This window comes from Rhopalosiphum padi, chromosome 3 (assembly GCF_020882245.1).
Source record: "Rhopalosiphum padi isolate XX-2018 chromosome 3, ASM2088224v1, whole genome shotgun sequence".
Classification (NCBI taxonomy): Eukaryota; Metazoa; Arthropoda; class Insecta; order Hemiptera; family Aphididae; genus Rhopalosiphum; species Rhopalosiphum padi.
The window spans coordinates 65327781-65355326 of record NC_083599.1 but is presented as its reverse complement, the minus strand read 5'-3'; the positions used below and the strand labels follow the sequence as shown (position 1 = coordinate 65355326).

At 27.4% G+C, this 27546-nt stretch overlaps 1 long non-coding RNA gene across 1 annotated transcript; it reads left to right on the top strand.

Annotated features, from left to right (window-relative positions):
• The first annotated feature begins 19302 nt into the window (after positions 1–19302).
• Positions 19303–25925, top strand: LOC132928059 (uncharacterized). Its single transcript, XR_009661956.1, has 3 exons — positions 19303–19524; positions 23798–24095; positions 25728–25925. It is a non-coding gene; the product is annotated as an uncharacterized LOC132928059 (long non-coding RNA).
• The last annotated feature ends 1621 nt before the right edge of the window (positions 25926–27546 follow it).

The following is a 27546-nucleotide window of genomic DNA, read 5'->3' as shown; positions in this document are numbered from 1 at the left end:
TGTCAATGTGTGAGAACTAAATGAACATTAGTGTTTGTAATCCATTATCGCATTTTTCGTGACGAAATTTGAATTCCCAGATTTACAATAATAATCTTCAGCCACCTTAATATTACACTTATATATAATAATATATATATTATACTTTTAATGATAGGTATACGTTATAAAACGTTTACTATAATAATTTGTAATAATACCGATTTAACTCAAGACTAAGCAACCACTCGTACGACAAGCACTAAATTAAGTCCAATATTTTTTGGTTGAAATTGTACCTATGTCCAATATAAGCAGTATACTTTTAGGTACACGCTTTAATTACTATTGCAAAAATTAATGTTTATTCACACTTAAGAGACACACATCCAGTGTGTTGTCTTAATCATACAAACGTACAACATAAAAAAAATGTTGCCTTGTCGTTTCAATTTTGTGTTATAACTTATAAGTTATAATATATAATACCTGTTGGATTTACCTATTATCAGATTAATAAAGATAATAACATAATCTGTGTTTTATGTCAGTTGTATATTTAATATTTTTATTTTAAAGTGAGATACAAGACATCGTAAATTAAAAATGATCATTATAATATCTCGCTTTGAAATTAATTTATTGAAAAAAAAACAGATACATTTTTTACGCTTATGTTTGATATAATTATAGTCAATTTACACCAAATATTGAAATTTACTACACACAATTATTTAAACTTCTGTATACAAATTTCCTGTGTTTGATACATTCGTATAAGACGGAGATGAATTAATAATATATATGTTTGTTTAATATTATTATACCGGTGTGATGGCGTCCTCAAGAACAGGCACTATGATGGTGGTAAGTGGGCGGATATCGTCATTAGTTTCGTAAATACAGGAGGGGCAGGCGCGGATCCAGAATGTATTTTCGGGAGAGGGGGGCATACCATGTGTGTATCGTATTTAATTGGCTGCCAAAAACAGACATGATAGAATTTACCTGTGTGCCAGAGTCTAGGAGTGGGGCATGGCCCCTGGCCTCCCCCCTTGGATCCGCGCTCGGGAGGAGAAAGCTTTTGAAGCGTTTAATCTATAATTCCATGTTTAAATAAATACAACGTTCGCGTGTTTACAAAGTAATAATAACATACAAAATCAAAACGATTAGCGTAAGGTAAGTTTAGTCGCTCTTCGATGAATACTTACAGTTTGTTGTACAATCCTACATAATACCACAACAGGTACTTTGAAAATAAACACACGAATTCTAAAAATCATATAAACATATTATGTACAGCTAGTGCCTAGTTTCATATTATAATATATATTATAGTGAAATGGCAGTGATGATGAACGGAAGATTATCGAATGAGTCTAAAAAACTCAAATAACATAGTAAAATTATATTGGATTATTATTGTACGGGCACATTGAATGTATACCAATTCATAAAATCCGGTAACGATTGCCGTACATAAGGTAACCCTTTCACCTCTGCTATTTAGCAATAATCTTTTACAATGACCTTTACTAAATAGGAAACACGTCGAAATAGCAGTGCCGGTGTAGAGGGCACATATAACAGTATTTATCTAAGTTTTTTTCTACATTTCTTCGATCTTTTATAATACGATATATTATAATATGCTTTATCTATATTTTCATAGAAAAATATAATTATTTATTTAAAAACAGTGAGTTATAGTTATAGTAGAATTTATGTATAAATCTCAAATGGACAAAGAAATAGTTTTAAATAAATATAGGTACGTAAAATACTAAAATATTATAATATGTTAAAATATTAATACAATTATAATTTTTAATATTTTAATTTTGAATTAAAAATACCCACAGTTTTATTTTTCTGCATGTTTTTAAATATCGGTGTACAAAATAAATACGAACACATATAGTTTTATTAATTACAAAATGCATTACGCTTGTATGCTAGTTTTTATAAAAAAAAATGTTGGGTACTTTTGCAACATTTTGCCGTCCACTTTTATTTATTTATTATTTTAATTATACGACTAAGAACTCAGCAGTTTTATGTACTGTAACGATTCCAATCGTTTTACGTTTATCGAAGCGTCTGAGTTTATATTATTTGTAAAAGCGTGAAAAAGATTTATTTTTTTTATATAGACGCTTGAATCACATCACCGTGCCTTCGTTTTTAAGTGATTACCACTCTACTTTTGCACGAATTCTATGATGCGTGAAAAAGATCGTACTATTATAATACATAGTATACGTATTATACACATACATTATACATGACGTGTACAATAAATAATAGGTATACAGTGTACAGACAGTACAGTGTACAATATATTACATATTGTGTATATATAGGTACATCGTGTTTTTCTTTTACACATATAAACAACCGACGCGTGTCCATTTTTAATTTTTGATTTTTTAATACAATTTATATAATATACAGTGTAACGTGTGATATACCAGTACTATTATAAGTGATAGATAATATGAAATGTTTGATAAAATTAAGTTCTGACTTTATATTTATTATATTATTTTTTTTATAGACTGTATGCAGTAACATAAAAGTAATTAACTTTGTAAGCGGAATATAGTAAGTTTGCATACTTTTTTTTTTACAAATCTCCACCCTTTGATTCCACTTCTTTTATTTTGACATATATATATATATATATATACTAACGTTCGATAATTTTTCAATTAAAATTTCAGAAAAATATTTGGCTTTGGATAAGAAATTAAAAGTACCTGTATATAAACTACTTTGAGAAAAACTTTAATTGTTGCGATAAAAATATCATGATTTACGCAGTCGCCTATTACAAGAATAGGTAAAGTACTCAAGATTAAACAAAACTATTTATTTATTAAAAAAAAAAAAAACTACACTAGTTGAAAAATTTCAAATTCTCATAGTAAAAGTTGACTTACTCTTAAACTACTGTAAATTTTAATTATCTTACAACAGCAATGCATTTCCGTACCATAATGATTGCATTTTCTGAATTATTGTCCGAGTTTTAAACACCAACAATATTCGTACGACTAAAAACATTTAGACGTAATACAGTTTACAGCTATGATGTAAACCGACTAAGAAAAGAGGCGGAATGACGGTTTTGGTGCACTTCAATAAATTGTTTAATGTATTAAAGCACAGTCAACTTAATCATCATAAAACGCAGTGCAAACATACATATACGGCGGTACTGTATATGTACACAGTTTTATCATCATATATATTCAATCATCCCCATGAATCTTATTATTTATGTTTTGCAATATAATATCGTACTGAAGACTATATATACGTATACGAGATATTGCAATAACGTGACCAATTCGGTACGTCGTTAATAATACCGTGATATATGTATTAAAATATATATATATATTTTTTACAATCGTAATTTACTGTGAGTACATCGGAAGGTTATGGGATTAATGAGAAAAAAAAACATTTTATACGATGCGATATTATTGATTATTTAATTTCATAAAATGAATATAGATATAATAGGTACATCGCATTGAGACTATGTGTTTTATACATATATATATATATATATAATAAACAGTTCACAAATCGTTGATTACAGTTATTTTTACAGTAATTAATATTATACAAAAAAAAAACTATGAAAAATTGAAAAAAAAAACATGCAACAATCTAAAAATGACCTCTACAGAGGTTACTGATGCGGTTGCACCCGGTTAGAAGGGCACCTTCAACCAGAAATATGACTATATGTTAATATAAAAATTAAAAATAGATAGTAAAAAAAAAAAACATTGCACATTATAACTAATACTTAATTTTCGGCTTCGTTTAAAATCTAAAATAATACATTTTATCGTCGAAAAAACGATTATTACTGCAATTATTATATGTAAACTACGCGGTTAATCACAACATCATAAAATAAATATTATAACATTCAGACAGTGGACAAAAGTCGCATAGTAATAATTTAATATACGGTTTTTTTTAATTATACGTACATATATAAGTTATAGCAATGACGCTGAACACAAAATATTATACCTAAAAACAATAAAATAAATCACACGTGTAATATATATTAATATGTTATTTTCGGGTTGCACATAGAAATCGATTAATTGAATTATTTAAATTAATAAATCAATTGAACGGTTCGCTTAAATTTAATGGACCAAACACCAGCCGCTGAATCGCGTTTAAGGGACCATTAGCTCGGTGTAGCTATTAATTCGTTAAATGTGTTTATACAGTCGTGACTACTCGGCGTAAACCTAAATGTATAATTATATATAATACGTGAATGTCGTAGGTATCAAATCGTCGGTTTTGTCACCGCAGTTTCTCATTTGTTAGCCAACTCCAGTGATTGATCATATTGTCGTCACCGGACGGGTGGCTAACTAATGGGGAACGGCGGATAACGTATAAACGTAATCAATTCGACTACGCGGTGTAACAGAGCCAACGTCCCCGCCGCCGCGGCCACTGATCATCGATTCCGTCGCGAGACTTCGTCGTCATGCGATTGACTTCACGGTCAATCTGACGACAATCTGTGTCGCAGGGCACATTGTGTGTATACCTACCGTTGATTTACGGTGCAATCACACAATACATAATATTATGATGTACACTTGGCGGCGCGCATTATTTTTTATCGCGATGAGTACTACGCGGAGGTCGCCTGCCGGACGTCCTGAAAACGTATAATACGAAACGATCGTTAAGACGAGGAAATGTCGCCGCAATTTTTGTATTCTCCCTCGACCCACGCGCCGCACATCCACTAATATTACGCATTCACATAGTGTTTTTACGATTTTTGGATAATCCTGTTAAAATCTATATAATATTACTATATACTACAGTCGAACTTGGTTAACTCGAAGTTGAAGGGACCGGGAAAAAAGTTCGAGTTATCCGAATTAAATTTATTTTCTAATGCTATATTATAAAATATAAAGTAATGTAATAAATAATATTTACTATATGTATTTATGTATGTATAAACAAAAATTAAGTTAGAAAATTATTTAAAAACCTTATTTTATAGATAAATGAGGGAAACATCACAATTTTATAATATTAATAAAACTCAAAACTTCGAGTTATCCACGAAAATATTCGAGTTAAACAAGATTTTTTTTATATTGTTTAAATATGAAATTCTAGGGACCGGAGTAAAAGTTCGAGGTATCGACAATTTCGAGTTAAAGAAGTTCGAGATAACCAAGTTCGACTGTACCTATATCAATATTATTGAAATCGCCAATTACAAAAACTATAGAGAGTGATATTTGTTTTAAGGGTGTTGACATATCGCTCTAATATTTTATTGCTATTTGATTTTATACAGGTACAAGTATTAACTCAAAAATATAATAAAACGAAATAATTTTGCACGTATTGCGCGTGGGCCGGAAAGGAAATACAAGAGTGCTGACATACTCTTATAATAATAATTATCAGCATATAGTTGCGTAGCATCTTTAATAATAAAATAATATATAATAATATAATAATATATGTACATAATAATATAATATATAATTATATATATATTATATTATTATGTTATATTATATTATATTATATTATTATTATTATTGTATTATATTATTAAAGATGCTACGGAACTATATGCTTATTTGGGGAGAGTGAATTTAATTTATTGACTCTGCTGCGGTTGCGTCGCTATTAAAATAATATTATTTTTACAATAACTGTTGCCCTTGTGTCATGTCGAGTAATTTATTATATTAAAGACACCTATATATACAAAGTATAGCAACGCTACACCCTACGCGACAATAGCTTGCTGTATGGAAAATTTAAAAATCAAATGAGAAATTATTAATTTTTTTTATTTAAATAAGTTCATTATTTTAATGTAGTTATTATCATTTCGGGTATTTTTTTTTACTCATCTGTCATTTAGATTTTCTCTGTAAATGTATTAGCTTAAATTACAATATGTCTAGATGTATCTACTTATTGTGAACCTATTTTTTATTTATTACGTTCATGTCGAAGTCTGACATAATAATAGAAACATTACTCATTTAGAGGACCGTTGTAAATTTTGCAATAGTGCAGTACCGGCGAACCGTGCCAAAATGGAAAAGCGATAAAAGTGATTTTCACTCGATTACGCCAGTATTTGAATTAGTTTCAGAAAAAAAATCGTAAGTAAGTTATGCAAAAACGTGTATGCTTATACCTTGGAATAAAATATGGTGAACGATCAACATCTCATCTCACCCCGTACATTGAATAATATGTACCGACTATTTATATAGGTGTGAGTGTGGGGTAGTCTGAAACTATCTACCCAGCGAGCTCCTTTTTTTTTTAATGCTTAGTGACTGCAGGTAACTTGATATTATAGATAATAGAAAATTTAATATTTGATTTGGTAAATAAACATGAAAATAAAATATTTGCCCGAGATAGATGTTATAACTTAGTATCGCATACAATAATACACCATCACTGCATAACTCGATATTTCATCACAAAATAATACGATTTATTTATTATAAATTATTATAATATTTGTTCAGTGGTTTTCATATCGTAAAATAATAAAATGTATGCGTAATTATTAAATTAATAATTATCTATATTATTTTAATAATAGTACACTTAGAAAAAAAACTTGTCCTATTTTCAAATAAATCGTTTCATACATTATTTACTTTAAACATTTCTTTAAATTTATTATGAATTATTTAAAACCGATTAAAATTCTATATTTTATTAAATATACTTCCTTTATTTTATAGTAAAAAAAAAAAAATTGTTATTTTAATGTTAAGTAATAAATCTAACTATAAGTTGACCATAGAAATGAAATACATGAATAATATTAATTATTAAAATTTATAGCATAGTTCATTGCATTAAGCAAATTTATGTATTAATTCGAATATAGAATTTACATTCTTTTAATTTAATTTACTGTAATTAAAACAATAACTTAAATTAATTAATTCAATTTTCCTACAGTTAGCAGAATTGAAACAGATAACAAAAAATACTTGATATAATATTAAGTGAATAACATTAAAACTAAGATTTTTAATAGATTGCAAGAAATTCCCGACCGACCGCAGTTGTTTTTTAGTTTAAAGTTATTGTTTAACTATTAATTTCAATTTGAATACATCATCGTGAGTTATTACCTATTTAGTATTTTTATTACTCGTATTAGGTTTAATTAGGTCTTTATACTTTAGTTAAAGATACGTGAGAAAATTATGTCGGATTTTCAGTTTATCGATATAATGGTCTTTAATATTATCAGATTATTTTATACATAAATTAATAAATAAATAAATTGCTTCGATAGTTATTTACTCGTATTTATGCGCACCTATTGTATTTTAAGATAAAATAAAGGAGATTATCTAACCTGGCTTTTGTTAATGACAATAACTAGAAGGGGTTGAAGCAAGAAAACTGTTGTAATGAGAAAAAAATTGACAATAATTGCAATATCTACGTACGCCTATGAGTTCCACTTACTTCGTCATATTAAAATGAAAATAGCATATCATAATACTCACGCGGCGACCACCGCCAAGATCGTTGCTCCGTCACTCCGCTGTACGGCCGCATGTTGTCTGATTCCGCGGATGCTGCGACTTCTGATCAGGCACCGTCGCCGACACTCCACTGTATGGTAACGGGTTAGGTTCGCAGGTCTCTATTTATAGTCGGGACTTGTGCTGGCGTTAGTGCCTACGCCAATTGACAAGATGGAAAGTCGGCCGCCCCACCGCAATTCCGTATAGGGCCAGCCACGGAGGAGTTCTCACGATAATAATTGCGAATGATGACGATACTAACAATAATAATAAAAGTCGTCGGCCTCCGCGATGATGCAGGCGGATATCCAATATAATATATTATATGAGACGAAGCTTGCTGCGGCGGCGGATGAACGAATTACGAATCGCGGCGTTTCAATACAATCATATCGTATGAATTTAATCGTGACTTTTGTGTGAGCGTTTGTGTTGTATAGAACGCGTCGCAAGTACACATTATTTTTGAATTTCAAAGTGTACATCATTCAATTTGTCCAACGACTTTGCACATCACAATTATCGTTGGCTGCTGTCGCGCTGCTCTACAATCTTATACTCTTATTGTACACATTTCGACGGTGAGTATAACCCAAAATATTACATAATATAGGTGTATTAGCTGATTACTGATTTTATTTTTTATCAATTATTCGAGGCAAACCTTACTGATTTCTGATCGAAATAAAATTGACTTTTCTTCGTTTTTATTGTTTTTATCTTCATACTATTTTTGTATTGGAACTCGCTTTTATATTCGTTAAAAAACTACGATAGTTCAAATTTATAATGCGTGGTTAAATATACTATTGAAAGCTCTTATTTTAAAATTATTAAAAATGTAATTATTACCTAAATAGTTAATTTTTTTAAAAAAACAAAAATAATCTTTTTTGTAAAATCTATTTCATTCCTCTTTTACATGTAAATTCATCCGGTACTAAATTTTGAACTGTAAAACAAACTTAAACTCCGACGATATTATAGTTTTTGACAAATTTAATTTTAGTTTTAAAATATTGATTTTAATCTAAATTTGATTATAATGACACAGTTTCGGCAGTTTCCTTCCCTTTTAGGACTAAAATTAAATACACAACGCGTTAAATGTAATAGGTAATAGACTATCATTTTTATTACTTACATTTTTTATTTTTCTTATTATTATCGTATTCATTTTGATAGTTATACATTTTTTAAATTAGTTATTTAATTTAGTTTTAATTAATTATTTTATAATTATTATAGGTATATGTAAGTTGTATTACAACATACGTATTTGTATGTAAATAATTTACGAATTTTTATTTGATTTATTTTATGACATCGGTGAACTTTGTATTAAATTAGTACCGGCGGAGCTTAAATATATTTTTGGAGGTTAAAAGAAAGTTACTGCTGGAATTTATATTTTATTAACCCTACCCTAAAATCGACTACCTGCAATTCGGTTGAATTCACGCGAGCCCCTTGTATAGTATTTTACTCAGTAACAACTTTGAAATTAGATATTTATTATTTTTCACTCGGCTGCATATTATCGTTTGCCTTCGTGAAATTAAATTAAAATTTAAAGAGTGTATTTCTTTTCTTTTTTTAATAATCTTTAGCCAGGTTAAAATACCATTATTAATATTTAATAGTAATGTCTTGCTTTGACGTCTTACATCTTTATAACCCCCTTTTATGCGCATTAAAATCCGTTATCTATACGTCTATGGACGTAACAGTAAATTATGTTTAATATTTACCGTACCGCGTGATGGTCCGTGCGTAGATCTTTATTTTGTCTCCGAGACGTATATATGACATACGATCATTTATTTTTAAAACCATATAATAAACGAACCGTAACGTAGGTACGTACGTTCATTTGCTCGCTTATAAATTCTCCCCCAAAAAACTATCCTGATTATACATTTATACCCTCAAGCACCTGTCTCACCCGGCCGCCTTATTGATGCTGCAGCGGAGGGTCTGAGGATGGTCGACGCACATAATAATATGGTTGCGAACACGGTCCGCGTGATTCACCCTCTTACCTTCTGTACATAATAAAGTATTTCAACCCTATGCGTTATAAACTTGTTTTTATACACAACAATTCATATTATACTTAATAATACGTTTATTTGGCTTAATATACGATATAATATTTTATACCACGCAGTTTCATACCGCAAATAACTTATTTTTTAATTAATATATTTTGAATACGATCTGGAAAAGTTATTTGTGTAAAATTAGTTTATATTATATAACAAATTGTTGATTGGTTTAGCTTAGCTTAAAATAAAAATAAACCTTACTATTTTAAATGTAGTCATAATAGTTTTATTAGAAACAATACCGTAGCTGACGGGAGGGTCCAGGAATCCGGAATTCCCCCCACCCTCCGAAATTGTGAAAAGTAGAAACATTTTTGTGGCGAATATAAAGTATAATATATAGGGTAATATATCTTATCTATATTAAGAAAATATATTGGACCCTCGAAATTGTTTTTTAGTTACAGCCTTGATTAGAAACACAATTCAAATTTGCTTATAAATAAAAATGTATCTAACTATATGTATACTAAAATGTTCAATAATCAAAAAGTCGATCGTTAACAAATGAGTCAAAACTAAACTAGTGTTTATTTTTTTTATTTCGTAACTATTTTATCTATTTATTTCTTGTTAAAATATATTAATTAAATATTATTATACATTTATTTGTTCCTAAATTAATACGTTCATGTTAAAATATACCTTGAGGGCTAGAGAGCGAATCGCTCTACACGCCAGTAGCAGTGTTCACTGTTCATATTAAATACACGTGTCACGATGGATTAAATATAATAGACATATCAAATTGCTTTTGGGGGAACATATCAAAATCAAATTATTTATAACATTAATTTCTTACAAATTGTCTATGCTTGCGATTTAGGTTAGATTATTTTTTTAATCAAATAATAATGCTCAATTAAAAATATATTTAGTTAGTTGATTTTAGAAAATAAAACAATAGCGTGGTAAAATGAAAGAAAATTATTTAATATTTTGCTGAATGAATGAAGTTCTTAAATTGTACAAAATATATATTATTTTATATTACTCTACGTAAAATATTATTTAATTATTATAAATAAGATAATTCTTTTATCAAAAAATATTCATTATTTCATAAATAATCTATTATTTTTATGTTACATAATTTTAGAAATAAGAACAATATTTAAATCATTTTTATTGTTATCATTTTTAAAAGATTTTACTTTTTTTTAACATATATTTTTAAATTTATATTCTGCAGTTGAAATTTTTTCTGAATAATTCGGTACATATAAAAATTGAAATTCGAACGAGTAGCTTATGATTTATAAGTATAGATCGGATTTTTATGATTTTATATATTTGTTTTTAGTATATGCAGTTAAACGGTATTAATATATATTTACGATTTATGAAACAAACAATTTTAATTTGCATAAAAAAATATATTTTAGAAGTTAGAGAATATTTAAGAATAAAAACTGAGCCGTCGCGGTAGATATGAAACATCAACAATTTTCTTTTTGTAATAATGTTGAAAATTATTATTATTATTTTTGATTCTGAACAGAGTAATGAATATATTGATTTTACAATGTGTGTGTTTTTTTTTTTATTATTTTTGTGTGTGTGATCACTTTTTGGAGTAGTAATAATGCTTCGATTTTTGACTTCAGCCCCTCTTTGAAAAGGAAAATTCATCTAGTTGGTACTTTGAGTAGTCAAAAGTAAAAAATGTCCAATAGTTTTCAAAAGCGTCGGGAAAAAACCCTGAAAAAATTACGGAAAAACGGGAATTTTTACGCATAATCGCTTTTTGACAAAATCGATTTTTTGATTTTGCTGTAACTCAAAAACGAATCATTGTAAATACTTGAAATTTTCACCAAATGTTTATATTAGCGTTATTTATTAATCAAATTTTCAAAATATTTAGAATTTTTTTAAGCTACTTATAGACAATTGAAATTTTCGACATTTTTATGTTTTTTTTCTTAAAATGCCGATAAAAAAAATTTGGCTATCCAAAAAAATCTTTAAAATTTAATACAAGGTTTATTATAAGTTGTACTTATCGTAGTAAAAAAAAATCAAAAATTGTTAGTCACATTTTTTGTTTATAAGCATTTAAAGTTCAAATGTTTACAAAATATATCAAAATCACGAAAATTTGCAAAGAATTTTGAAGTTGAAAATTCATAAAATTTTTGTGATTTATACTTAAGGTTCAAAAATCCAATACAAGGTTATCCATAAGTTTTTCTTTAAGTAATTGTAAAAAAAAATTCCAGCGTCAATATAGAAAACATTTTATGAGCGTATGAAATTAAATTTTTAAAATAACGATATATTACAATTAAAATATAAGTAATAATAATATAATATATCCAACCAATTATCATTGACTGACAAATCATCTCCGTTCAGAATCGTTTTTCGTATACAATGATACCCGTCATTGCATTTAAATTTAACACATCCACACGACCAGTTACCTACTCTCCATCTCTACCTACTATACAGCAGAGCGATACCCACTTGCCCACTTTTTTTTTTTAATTATCATTATTCTTATTAATTTTTTGCCGAGCTTCGACGAATTGTTTCACATCAAAAACAATATTATATTTCATAATGTTATTTGTATGTACCATTTATGCACCTATTAATTTGTATTGTAAATAAAATGAAATGAAATAAATTTAAATAATTTTTTTTTATAGAATATTAAAAAAATATTTTTCATTTTTAAGAACATAAAATATTATGTATCTGCTATATTTTAAAAGAATATTACCCATAATAGAATCTATTGATTATTTTTAATTACATAAAAAAAATCATATTCGAAGGATTTTTAGAGAATATAAATTTAACCTCTAGTTGTAAGTATTTTAAGTTTAGGACCAACATTATTCGTTCGCGTAAATTTTAAATACTGTTAACTCATAAACTATTCTACCGAATTTCGATTTTTATTAAGCCGAAATACTCAAAAAAAAAAAAAATTCTGCTTCTAAACATGAAATTATAAATGTATTTTTTTCTTTAAAAGGGTAAAAATATTTTAAATTTTAAATATTGTTGTTTTATTTCGTCTAGTAATAAAAATATTTCAAAAATATTTTGAAATAATGAGTGTTGTTCGATAAAAGAATAACCCAGTGGCCAGCACGGCAGTACATATATATATATTGAGGAATGAGAATGTACATTTAACGGTAATATGATGAATAACATAAGTTATTATACTCATACTGGAAGAATTAACGGATAGGAAATGTAGGGAGTAGCTAATCTTTAGTTAAATGAGGTAATTTGTAACAATATAAGGCATCAGTCGGTCGCGCTAGACAGGATGTTAAAATTAATAGGAAGTTAACAATATCAACTATTATAATATGGTCCTATAAAATAAATTGTATTATATTCACGGCTAGTAAAAAGTAAATTATCAATCAAGACATAATATTTAGGATCCAATTTATATTGCTTTAAGTGCTATACTTTGTAATCAAATAAAACGAACTAATAAAATTCGTATAATATATCATTATATAATCCATTATTGTTAAATAAATTATAATGTGTATTGGCATAATAAAATGTACACAAATTTAACATACCACAATTTATAGTATGTTTTATTTTTAATTTTTATTGTGTAATATATGTAATTATGTACTATAACTATATAATATGTATAGCATTTATATATAATATATATTCTAAATGTATAATTAATTTTTCATAACGACCAATTTCAGAAACTAAAAAAGGTACTGGGCCGATTTCAATAAAAGTTATATCAATAGATTCCTCGAGACTCCAGAGGTTTGTTTAACTTTCCAGAGGTTGCTATACTATGGCTTACTCGTTAATTTTGTCTTTGTTCACGAAAATCAAATAAATTTTTTGTTTATATATAAACAAAGAACAATATAATATGTCCTGTTCACTGCCATGGCCCATGAGTACATTTGTATGTACACTGCAACGTGTCCACGAGCCCACGCTCATTATTATGGATTGTACCCCGTGCGCCACGGTATAGTTTATCACAATTATATGTGTTTTTATTTTATAATAATTATAAGGTTTTAAAAAATTGTGATATTTTTCTTTTGCTAACTAAATAAAACGGTTCTAGGAGACTATATGTATAATCAATTTTTCTATTCAATCTAACGTGAACGTATACATATTTCTGTGCACGTTGCGTAGAAGTCAAACACGACGTGAGCTGTGACTACAATATTTCGTACTAAAAAATCAAATGGAATGTTTAGGTGTATACGATTTTTCGTACTCTTAGCGTTTGTGACTATATATGAAAAAACCCTTGGCGGTCAATAGGATAAATAATATAATATATATTATATTAGTTTGCATTGGTTACAGAAATACAATTTGCATAAGCTAGCTGACCAACCATGCATTTTAATTGGATTATTTTTAAATAAAATAATATGATGAAGCTTAAATGACAGAAAAAACCATTTTATTATAATAATAATAGTATCAATATTCTGTATATTTCTGAACCCTGCAGAATAATGATTCCGCGACACATTAATATATTTTGTTAAAAATGTTGATTAATCATTATTTTTTAAGTCATGATGGGAATATATAGGTAATATTATATTTGGTTTGTTTAATTATTATAAGTTTATACCTAAACAGTTTAAAATTATATAGTATTATATAGTAACCATATTTATAATGTTTTGATAGGCAGCTATTTATAGTCATGAGAAATTTTCCACTTGTTTTCAATTTTTGCCGTTAATAATTTTTTTACTAGGCCAAAAAGTTTGAACATTTAATACATAAGTCATAATCTATAAATTTTCATTGTAAATATTTAAAAATATTAAAAATAAATATGCACAATTTTTTTAGAAGCATTTGAAGTTCGTTAAGATCATAAAACATTGCAAATCATTTTATATTTTACAACTAAAATAAATATTTAAATTTTATACTTAAAAATGTAAAATAAGATTGCTCGTACAATATACAAAAGATCTAATGAAATATATTAGCATTTTAGCAACATTTTTTTTTAGATATTTGACGCAGAAATTTAGAAAAAAATTCATGATAAAACGATGAATACGATGTTGGATATTTTGTTATAATTTAAAAACATTATTTTTAAGGACTTAAAACAGTTTAAACTTTGACGTTATTATAAAAAAAAATAGTAGAATGCATACGCAATGAAATTTTTAAGATATGTAGGTAGATTAACTCTAAATTATCACATATTCACATTATTTTATGACAAAGTGGTATTGGTTAAAAAGTTAATAATAATATAAATTTCATAAGTTTATGAAATAAACGTTTATTATTTTGATAATTACGTAAATATCAATAATAGAATAAATGCAACGTTTTCGTCGAAAATCAAATCAATCCACCGTAATGGTAGTAGTAAAGTAGATTGACTTAACATCAGCAATATCATAAAATATATAATATTATGAATTATTATACTGTTTAGTTTATATTTTATTGGCTATATACAAAAATATTTACCTCGTGGCTTCCACACAGTGTATAGTATAGTTACATTTTAGACATATTAAAATGTTATGTTTTTTGCCAACATGTATGATAACTATGGGTATAATATGTGCGTGTGGCCGGGTAAATTGACGGTCAAAGATTGTGTAATAATGTACTCGTATACTGTAATATTATCAATATACGAAGATGCGCGTGACACAAATCATAATTAAACTTCTCTGCGAAATTGTGTTGTATTTATTTGGGTAATTAATATGGGAGACTTTTTATATTATCATTTTTTTTTGACGATTTTTCGATTCCGTTCGTGTTTAATTGTTCCGATAGTTTTTTTTTCTTTTGCGTTTCATACCAGTGTTCTAGTTCGGTTAGGTTTTGTACGTGCTCTGCCTCCAACGATACCTTCAATTGTTTGAGTGCTCTATCATTTTTTTCTTTTAGCTTTTTCAGTTCATTTTCCCAGCAAAGTTCGCATTCGCGTTTCTCGTCCGTGTATTCTTCGTACAATTCACTCCGAGCCAGTTGCATTTGGTAATAAAATTCATTTCTCATTTCTTTCTCCTGTTTTTCTGCGGACATTTTCAAAATGTTTTTCAAACAACGCGCAATCTTAATTGAATTATTTTCTATTTCTTTCTTACATTTGTTCATTATTCTCATTTCAATGCATTGTTTGGCTTTCTAGAAAAACACGGAACGTTCGGAAATTTTACGGTTGATTGCCTGAAAAATTAAATTATAAAAATGGATTACAGAAAATTTGGAATTATTGAATTCGTCGACAACTATAGATAGGTTTTGTTCGTATATCGATCTCTCCGCGGGTCTAATCTTCTCGTTTAAAGTCTTATTTTTTTCGTCTAATAACTGTTCAACTTTTTTTTGAAGTGCTCTGTCGTATTCATCACTAAGTTCGAGTTCAGCTTTTTTCTCGAGACGATTGCCGATACCTATACAATATTTATGCTGTTAGCAATTATTACCATCGTGTTGAGTGCATAATATTTACGCTTAATTATATTTATGTGTAATTCCATAGTTTCGTCATCAATATCGGTTGGTGTCAGTTTTATGTTGTTTAATAGCACATTTTTCGCCGTCACCTCGAAATGTAGTGGTACTCTAAAGTTTTTCTCTATCTCTATCAATTCTTCTTTAGACATCAAGTTATTGATAACCATATCTCCAAGTTTGTCACCTAAACATTCTTTGATATTATAGGTATGTTGGAACGTATTGTTCTTCATGGCCTTTCTTTTTTCAATTTCGTTGTGTGATCTATCTACCGGTTTGTTGTAACGGACGTACAATTATAATATGTTTATAATTTAAACGACACTATATTTTTATATTCTTACACAGATCCATAAAAGCCTCCGAGTAGTCAATTTCAGCACACCGATCCATAACATCAGAATTCATATTTGATCAATAAAAGTTTTATTTTTAGCTTGGTTCATTTAATTTTTTTCACACTTTTGAACTTATGTACAAATATTAAAATGTTAGACGCAACCCGTACAAATAATATGAATAAAAATAATAAATATTTTATTCAAATGTAAATACTTTTTGTAACCATGTTGATAAAAAATAAATAAAAATATGTACATATAGTTATAAATCTATTTATAACTTTTGACAATTATTCTGATTACATGCAGATTTATACGTATTATACTAGTATCGTGTCCAATCACCATTGGTCGAAATCGACTATAAAAACCGATTTGATTGTATAGTAAACATGCTCTAAAAGTCTAAAATATTAAATTTTTATCGCATAGTTTGGTATTTGAATTTGAGCTTAATCTCGTTGTTTTTTTGGAGAAAAAACAGATATTTTTTATTTTAATTTTTTAATAATGTATATAAGCTACAAATATACAGACATTGCCTTTTGCTGTATATTTTGAATAACAAACAATAATTATCTATATAACTGTATTGTATATTATTTATATGTATTGACTATATTACTGATTTTTATATTTTTTATTACCCAACTAATGCCGGTTAAATATTATTTTTAGTTTTATTTTACTGGACAGACAGTACTACTGCTGTATTTATATTTTCATATTGCCTGCCTTAATACGGTAACATACGTGTACATTTTTTTTTGTTTCGTACAACTCAACTGGATAATATACATTTCTAATGATATATCACCTTTTCCACTACTATGTATTCAGAACATTATTTGAATATTTATTGGTATGAAACGAAACATTAACAAAAATATAAAAATTGTCTAATTTTTATTTCAAAATATTAAAATCAAAACTTAAGGTTCACGCCAAAAAGTGATGTTTAGATTTAATAATTTAAACAACATTTTTTTATCGATTAATAATATTTTTAATTGTTGTCGTCAATTAGGTATATAATTAGAAACTTAATGAAATCTAAATTCTATAGGTATTGTACAAATAATTAAAAATCAGCAGATATAGAAGTGTTCGTCACCAATTATAAGTTTCGTATCTTAGTCCAATGCACCGTGTCGTGTAAATGATGTAAGCGTAATTAGGAAGTAGGTACTTATTTATCAACATAATTTAATAGTTTTTTTTTTAACCACGTCTACCTACATATTTTTTTTTAAATAAGTATTTTATTTATAAAATTATTGTTAATAATTTAATAACAGTAAAATAAATTACTATTAAATTAATAATATTGCTTTGTATAACTTAAGCATATTTATTTATACACAATTTAAATTTATATATTATATAACAAAAATCTTATAGTATGGCATAATTCATAAATAATAAAAATAGTTTTTATTTTTATTTTTTTATTTCATGTGAATGCCGTATTTATGAAAAAAAATGTTAGGTAAAATGTGAAATTGAAGTGACCATTTCATAAATAAGTGACTGTTTCTTGAAATATGAAAATATCTCATAAAATGGACCAATTTGCATTAAAATATAGATTTCACGAAGTTGCTGCAACTTAACATATTATATTATATAGATTGATATTATATTATAACACTTCCTAAGTTTGTGTATGTCTATTAGCGGCAAACATCAGGCGATATAATAACATATATACATAAATCATAATACAAGCATCATGGCTACTTGATAAATAGGCAGTTGACAAGTAGTTGGATAAATGGGTAAATCTGTGTGGGTAAAGGATACATAAGGATATTTTTATGAGGCCTTCAGCCGTATTTGAAATGTTTAAATTATTAAAAACTATTAACGTTTTGTTCGATATTCTGCAAGCATGGAAACTTGATTTTTGTTGTCTTTCAACAACTTTTATCAAGTCACGCCATACCCCGCTCTTATTATTTTTGCTAACAACTGTTGCGCGTAAAATGTTTTGTTTTTCGAGTAAGTTTTGCATAATAAATCACTTCAGTCGTGTACTCTCCATAATAACCACTGACGTCGGTAATATTGATCACGGCAATGGAAATTATGGAGAGTAAAGCAGTGAAAATTGTGTGCATTATAAACTAAGTATTATAATATAGCTGCTGAAGTAATGTAGTTCCGTCGTAAAATTCGATATGTCGAAACCACAAATAATTGTATGTATACTGATCTTGCAGGGAGGGCGGTGGATATATGGTTACATATACGTCTTGATATAAGTATTTAAATATTAATTTAAAAATATGTAAAATATTAAACCCGTGATGATTTTATCCACTGATCATAATGCAATTCTATATTTCAGATAAAAATATCTTGATACTATTTTCTACGTATATCCACGAAATCTAGAAGGAGAATGACTCTGTCACGCTGATGATGATTGTAAAAACGTTTTTTAAATACCTAACTTTATGTCTTATATACTTAAAAAATAATTATTTAGCTATTATAACTAGAAACATATTTTTATAAAGTATATTTGTTTTGTTTTATTTCAGATTTAGATCTACAAGAATAAAGAAGTTAACATGTAAAAAAAAATACGAAATATTTAAATTTACAATAATTTACAAATATATTTAGACAATAATTTATAGTATTATACTTTTTTATTCAAGAATATAAATTTATATTTGAAATAATTTTAAAATAATATCTTTTTACAAGTATATGAGTAAAGAAAAGCGTGCAATTAGCGTTGAATATATAGTTTAAACTGTATTGCTAGTTCATGTCTCCCGATCAGATTTTTACCTTTATAGGCACTTTCGGCAAAACTAAATCATATAAATTATTCAATATGAGTATTCGATATTTTACGAGTCAGCAGGTGGCTCGTTCAGAGGTTGGACCGTCGGTATCTATAATATCGTAAACGAAATCAAAATGAACAGTATGAAGAGGAGTGCCGCTGTGCCATATGTATATTGTCACCGCCGTCGCCGAGGGAGTAAATAAGTAAATATTATAAATATTAAGTAAATATTAACTCATAACATTATAAATGCAATAAACATACTTGTAGTACCGATACTGTTCATTACGATTATGTTATGCTATTAAAATAGTCGAAATTAAAAGTAACTGTTGTACTTACTATGCACATAAACTGTAAGGATCGGAAGTACGAATATACAAATATATTTAGATACCTACATTTTGCATAATTTTTTTTTTTTTTTTTGGTTTGAGATTTGCCGACCTTTTGTACGACGACACGATATTATAATGAGTGATTCATCAAGCACGTAAACACGCCTTCATTTTTCATTTCATAAAATTCTGATTTTTCGTAGACTGTGGGGGGGGGGGGGGGTTAAGGCTCAAACCTCCCCCCAGAATATTTTTCTGACTACGGTCTTGGTGTTTTGGGTTATACTTGAAGACCGTGTACTCAAATTCATGAAATATTTTATACTACTACTTAAGGAGAATCTAGTGATGATTGAAATTTATTTTTTTTTCAGTTAAGAACCCTCTGTAAATAACTGAGCGGATAAGTAAAAAAAAAAAAATTGAGATACCTAATTCAAAATTCGAACAAGTTTTAGAGTTATTAAAATGTTTATACTAAGGATGAAAGTCTTTGAAAATTATATTACAAAAATAAAAAATAGATTTAATATAGAATTTAGTATTTTTGTTATACTTGGACCATTTTTATGAATTATAAATATTGATATATTACTATAAATTATTACAATTTTCAGATTACAATAGCTCCGATATCTTCCAAATCTTTTATGATAGATTATAGAAATTACAAATTTGTAAATAATTTAAAACTACTCTTTCGAATTCGATTCGTCAACATTTTCAGAAAAATTATCCGTTAAACAATTTAATGTTTAAAAAGTGCATATTTTCATTTTAAAATCGAAAGTTTACATCTCTACTGTACACTCCCGCAAGTAGAACAAACAATCTCAATAATTTGAATATATCTATAAATAATTGATTTCACAAATCAAATTTTGAACAACTGCATTATTGAAGAAAAAAGAGGGTAAACACGCTTGGTGGCGGTGAATAACCCTATACACCATAAAGAGTAGGTACCTACACAAATATAGTTTTAAACAATACACATAATTAAACCGGAGATTTTTTTTATTATAAAAATGTTATCTCAAAGGTAAATATTATTTTATATTTATTTATAGACACGCGATAAACTGTAGTACAACAATTGTATTTAACGAATATGTTTGCTCGATGCTCGTGTCTCGTTCTAAATATACATACGATACGAATTCGTGACATATTTTAAAATTACGTAATCGTTGGTTGTTGCATGTCCCGGTGTCAAATCATATTATTATTATTATCGTAATAATATACTTAATACCTACCTACGTAGTACGTATTGACAATAACCGTTTCATAGAGAATATCATTGGATCTATGCCAGATTCGTCGAATGAACGTATATAATATATAATTTGATAATAAAGTCAAATATTACGTGTCATCAGTGACGTAACTGGGAAAAAACCTGGGGGGGGCAATGTATAATGAATGTAATATATTTATTATTATCAAAACCATGACACCCCTCCCCCCGGTTAAAATATATACCTTTAGCTTTCAAAAAATTGTCAGGGGGGAAAGTGCCCCCTCTTCCCCCCCCCCACACAATCACGCCACTGCGTGTCATTAAATACACTCCGTGAAACGTGTAACTCATGCACCAATTGTGTGTACCTAATCCGTTCGGCGCGATTATAACATTATACACTCGTGTACACGCTTATATAACTTACTGTTGTATAGTTGTCATAATAGACATTTCTATACATATAGTGTTATAGGGTGACGGGCGGCGGTGTGAATTTGTGTTGTGACACGCGGTTCACGTGCCATAATATTATACTTGGTGTCGTGCAGTATTAATTACAGTCGTTAGCGCGAGAGTAAACTGTAGGGTGTTAGTAAGTGGCCGCGTCTACACACGTGATAATAATATTAACACTATGCTGACACACGGCTGCACCGGAGTTCCGTTTTCTATAGTGATCATTTTTACGATGTTGGTGAATCGCGACCCAATCCGTAAATTAAGTACGAATCTCGGCTCGAAGACGCGTACGGATTGCTATAGGTACATAGGTGTAAACGTATCTACATTTTTTTACGAGAATTAAATATCGATTGTACTCAAATTAATTATACCTATCTACATTCTAAATTTATATAAATTTATTTTAAAAATAATGAATTTGAATTATTTTTACTATTTTCTACGAGAAAATGACTTATTATTAGTATTAACTATATCTGTTTGTATAAAAAACGCTAATATGTTGTGACTTATCATAACATTTACCCGGTGATTCGACAAGTACGTTCATCTTTATTTTTTTGTTAATAATAAATTTAACTGTTCAAATTTTAAGTTTACTTTAGGTTTTAAGACCGTGTTTTCAATGTTTAAATTTAATTTAAAGAATTTCCAATGGGGGTACAAACTTATTTTTCCAAATGCAAATCAATGTTTTTTACTCTAAATGTCGATAGATTAATATAAATTATTTAAAATTCCAAATCCTCATAAAATACACATCATTCAGACCTATATTGGACCTATTACCTTTGTAACACACTTAGTAAAATATAACTATAAAAAAAAATCTTTCAAATTCCGATGAGATATAAATATTTTTAAAAATGTCACCCGGCTTAAAAATTACAGAAAAAAAAACGATTCTCACTCGAAAAAATCAAGTTCGTATTGTCACAGGACTTCTTTAAATGATTTATAAAATCTAAATATTTGAAAATGAAGATCTTAAGAACACATAAAAGTTACGAAAATCAGAACTCAAATAAAAGCATTGTTAAATGAAAAATGGGGGTAAACATTATTGGGGAATCACTCTTTATATGAAAGTTCGTGAAACTTTATTATAATAATGACAAACGTCAACCAAAAGAACCACTCGATCATTTTTTTTTCTTATAAAAAGAACTGAAAAGTATCTAAGATTTTCGCAGCTTTAAATATTCACTTCCCAATCACTGTTGATCGATTTGCGTGATTTTTTTTTACTACTAGCAATCACTCACGTAAGGAACAGAGATTGATGTTATAATCGTGGTTACTTAAGTTACTATATAAGTATATAACATTTTACTTTACCTAATTATCAAATAAAAACAATATGCAAATGTTTATATTCATTATGTAAAGTTTTTGATTATTATTCACCCGTGAATTGAAACATCTTTATAATATACTTGAATTAATCGAAATTTATAAGCAAGATTTTTTTGCATTTCGTAGACGGCGTGTTTGTAGTTTCATTATATCATAATAATAAGCTTGGTTTTTACCTTTTCAAAGAATATAAAAGTACATATCCGCATCCATAATATTATATTTAAACATTTTAATTAATGTTATTTTGGTCGGTATTGAACCTTATGGTTGATGATTTTTTTTTTTTATTTAAGTATGTTGCATTCGCAACTTTTAGATCATAAGCTGCGATTGTTCTAATCAAAATCAAAAATAAGTTTTAACTGTAGTTTGTCCAACTTTAACAACGGCAAATAACACTTAATAATCTAAAATAACTGGTAAAACGCATCTTTCCGTCTTACTTTTAATTTGTCAGTTTGTCACCATTTATAAAATGTATAAAACTAAATATATATATATAACCGACGGCCTATTTCTACTACATTCCCATTAGAGGAACGTTGAAGTTGTGCAGCCATGTGTCAACAGGACAATGTTTACTAAATATCTATAATGAAATAAATAACATACCTGTGCGTATATACTTGAGGAGAGTATAAATAATTTAAAATACATACAATACTATCGTATACAACTGTAAACATTGTCCTGTTGACATACAGCTGATGTCGACTTCAATAATATCGTGTAGTCAGCTATCAAGTTGTTTTATATTCGTCTATGGGTTTCGCTAATGATTTGTTTAAGTCGTTAACCAATGCCTTCGTAAATATTTCACCGGCACTGTTGGTCATAATAATTACGGTGCGGCGTGTCAATGAAGGTATTCTATATACCTACTATATATATTATATATATATAATATGCATAAAAGGTACAAGTGGTACGACGTAATATCTACGCGCGGTTTTCAACCAGACCCGAATTAGTCCGAATGGTTGAGGTTTTGAACACCGAAACGAATTAATTCATTTTGATAATGTGCCTACATACCAAACGGTATTTGATCACTCGAATGTCTATTATTAGGGTTTCAGACACGTTGATGAAAATGCAGGCGACCGTGAATATTATCACCATCAGTTCAACACACTTCACACTATATAAGCTCGGGGTGGTCACGAAATTCGCACCGGGCTTATTTATCAACACAAAGGTCTAATACTCAAATCGAATCACGGAATCGTAATAATCATCGCGATTGCAATATATTCAGAGACGAGAATAATTATTACAGTACCTAATGGCAGCCTTGAAACGTAGTCGTTGTGTAGGCGTTGTACTCAATCACAAACAGACCGCAATATTTTAGTTGTTATAGATTCAAGTAAGTGTAATTTATTATTATTCAAACAAAATGTGCATTTAAAATATAAATATTATAAAAGAAAGTATAATATACATGCGTTGATACACGTACATGAGTTATGAAAAGAGGAAAAAAATGACTGGTCGCACTCACAAAATCTATGTCCGCACAAAGAATAAGCGGAATCGGTGGCAAACAAAATATATTTTATGAGTTCAGAGCCCAGAGGTATAAGTCCCGTTAGTTAATATCTTTCAAATGCTTATTTTATAAACGCCAATTATTTTTTGAGACAATTACGGGGGCATATATAAATCGTGCTAAAAATCGCAGGTAAAGAAAAATAAATATAGGATAGAAAAAAAGGTACCTATACATTTATCACGACGATCGATTTTGATAACTACGAATCTGATTTTATGCGTCGAAAAACAAAATAAAATTAAAAACCATTACTACAAAAAAACCATAATTGAAGAAAATATATCCAAATATACAAATGGCAATCTAGATATGCTCGAATTTGTAAAAAGGATAAGCTATCACTAGAAAAAAGTCTAAAAAGGCAATAAAATGAAAATCTATATTATATTAGGTAAGCTATAGCAAAACATTTTTTTTATTTTCATTTCATTTTTTTAGAAAGTAAAAATTTACACTGCAATACAAGTTACAACGGCCATACAACTCAATAATTTTACTGACGTATAAACTCTAAAATTATAAAAATTAAACTAAGACAGTTTTTTTGTCCCGGCGCAATATAATATGTATGTTATACAGGTAGTGTCCCAAAATCGACGCAATTTACGAACACTGAATTATAGGTAATATAAAATGATTGGTTTTTTGCGTACACGAAACACCACTAATACTAAATATTATAATAAACAGTAAAATTATTGTCAGTATTAATACAAATGGCCCAATAAAATACCTGTATGTAATTAATTATTTAAATATTTTACACATAACTAGACAATTAAAAACTGAACATAAAATAATAATATAAGACGTATACGAAATAAGTATAAAACAAATTATTAGATTACGGGATTTCTTTTAATTAATTTCTTTTAGTTAATTGATGAAAAGTATATTTATTGAATAACACTTTATTACTATTATTATATCGTACAATATTCATTATTGATTATTCTATTACTCTTCTTTATATCATACAATAATAGTTACATGAAAAAAAATAAATTAAAATTAAAAAATTAAGGTTCAATAATTAAGTTATCTTTATAGTATATTTAAATTTGAGCTAATTAATGCTTATACATTTATATATTATATTATTAAAAATCATAAGCACTCGCTCAAATAAAAATATGTACCTTTATTAAATTAAATCAAACTGTCAAAATTAATATTTTAATAATACAATAACTATTAAAATCATAATTAAGTATAATTAAATTTTTGTAAAAAATTTAATAATAATTCTTGAAAATTAGATTTAAATATTTATAAATAAAAAAAATCAACAACCATGTATTATACAGATGTATGACATTGTATTTATATAAATTATTAAAACCAACCACTCGTTAATTTAAATAATACTTTTTTCATTGTATAAATCTGTTTTTTAACGTGTTCATTACATAGATATAATATGTTTTAATGTTTAAATGTTTTCAGTTGCAGTCCCGCTAATGAGGTTACACCGCCTATACGACCTACGAACCGAATTTATTATGGACGTCTTCACCGTGCACCACAATACTACTGCAAGGCGCTCGACGACGACCAAATAATATACAGTAAAATCCCGGTACAACGAACTCCAGAGGACCGAATTTTTTTTCGTTATAACGAAAATTCGAATAAGCTCTTTATAAGCCCTGATTTTCGGCAGGGTACTTCTATAACATTCGTTATAACGGGATGTTTCGTTGTAACGGGAATTTACTGTATTATTATTATTATTATTATCATCATCAGTAATAACATTATAACGTTATTGCTGTTATTAAAATTATTAATATCCAAATTTTTGTTATTATCATTATTATTGTTATTGCTGTTATTGAGTACCTACACGTATTTAGACCTTAGGGATGCAGCCGCACAGAATCAATCTTTTTTACTAGGTACAAACCTTTATACACCTTTATGCGATCTAAGACCAATGGACGTGGCCGTTTGGACGTAAAAATATATATATATATAAACCAGTAAATACAATCAATAAGCCAATCAATATTTATTAACATAGGTCAAAAATTATTATAAAATATTTAAATATACAAATTTTTCATTATATAAAATATTAAAATCAAAAATGTATTTAAAACAAATGTTCTATTATAATATTAGGTACGTCAAAAATTAAAATGCAATTTAAAAAAAGTTATTTATATTAACTATATTTATTTTAGTAGGTACGTAAAAATTTATATAAAATATATAAAAAAAATTATTTATTATTTAAAATATCTAAAAATTTATGAATGTCAAACATAGTTATTTGTATTAATTATCTAACTTATCTTATGTAATAATATTAAAAAATAATCAACATTTTATTTTAATGCAGAGAAATATTTTTGAGCGATTCCGCATAAAAATTATATTTTGTTATAGTGTCATACCTTTAAACAATTTTTAGGTTAGATTAATATATTTTGATGATGATCTATTATAATATCAATTATTTTCTTTGTATATTTTTTTTACGTTCAAACGGCTACGTCCATTTGTCCCTATTCCCTATATACCTTTATATTATTAGATACCTAATACCTATATATAATTCAAAGTGTACATACTTTAATAATTAAAAAGGAATAGGTAGGCGTTTTATCATATTATTTATTTATTTTTTGATACGCAACGTTGTATATATATTTAGGTAGGTAGGCGGTATTCTGAATTCTGATGGTACCTACCTATTAATTTAAATTTATGTTTAGATTTGAATCAATTTAAACATATTATTTTGAATAAATTAAATTAAATTGTTGGTTAGCCGTATAATATAGTACTGTAGTGATATTATGTGAATAATGAATTTCATTTCATACAATTCAAAAAATGCTAATTAGAATTTTAATTTTAATTTTAAGTATAATATGTTATATAATAATAATAATAATAATAATAGTATCAAGAAAATATTTCATGCATAAAAAAATAAGAAATTATTTTGAAACACGCTTATTCGTATTTCATTAAATCAAACAACTTTTCAACCCTAACTTATACCTACGTATTATATTAAATAAAAAATAACCACATTTATTTGATTCGATAATGATGAAACTAGTATTTTCATAAATGAATATTTTTATAAAATTATTATATAACAGTATAACACTACGATATATATGTATATATATATTTTATGAAACAACTTAATATAATCAGTAGACTATAGATAATTTTATAATATTTTCGTAGATTTATTTACTAGAACTTAACTTAGGTTTTTTAGTTGTAATCACTTATTTGGCACAAA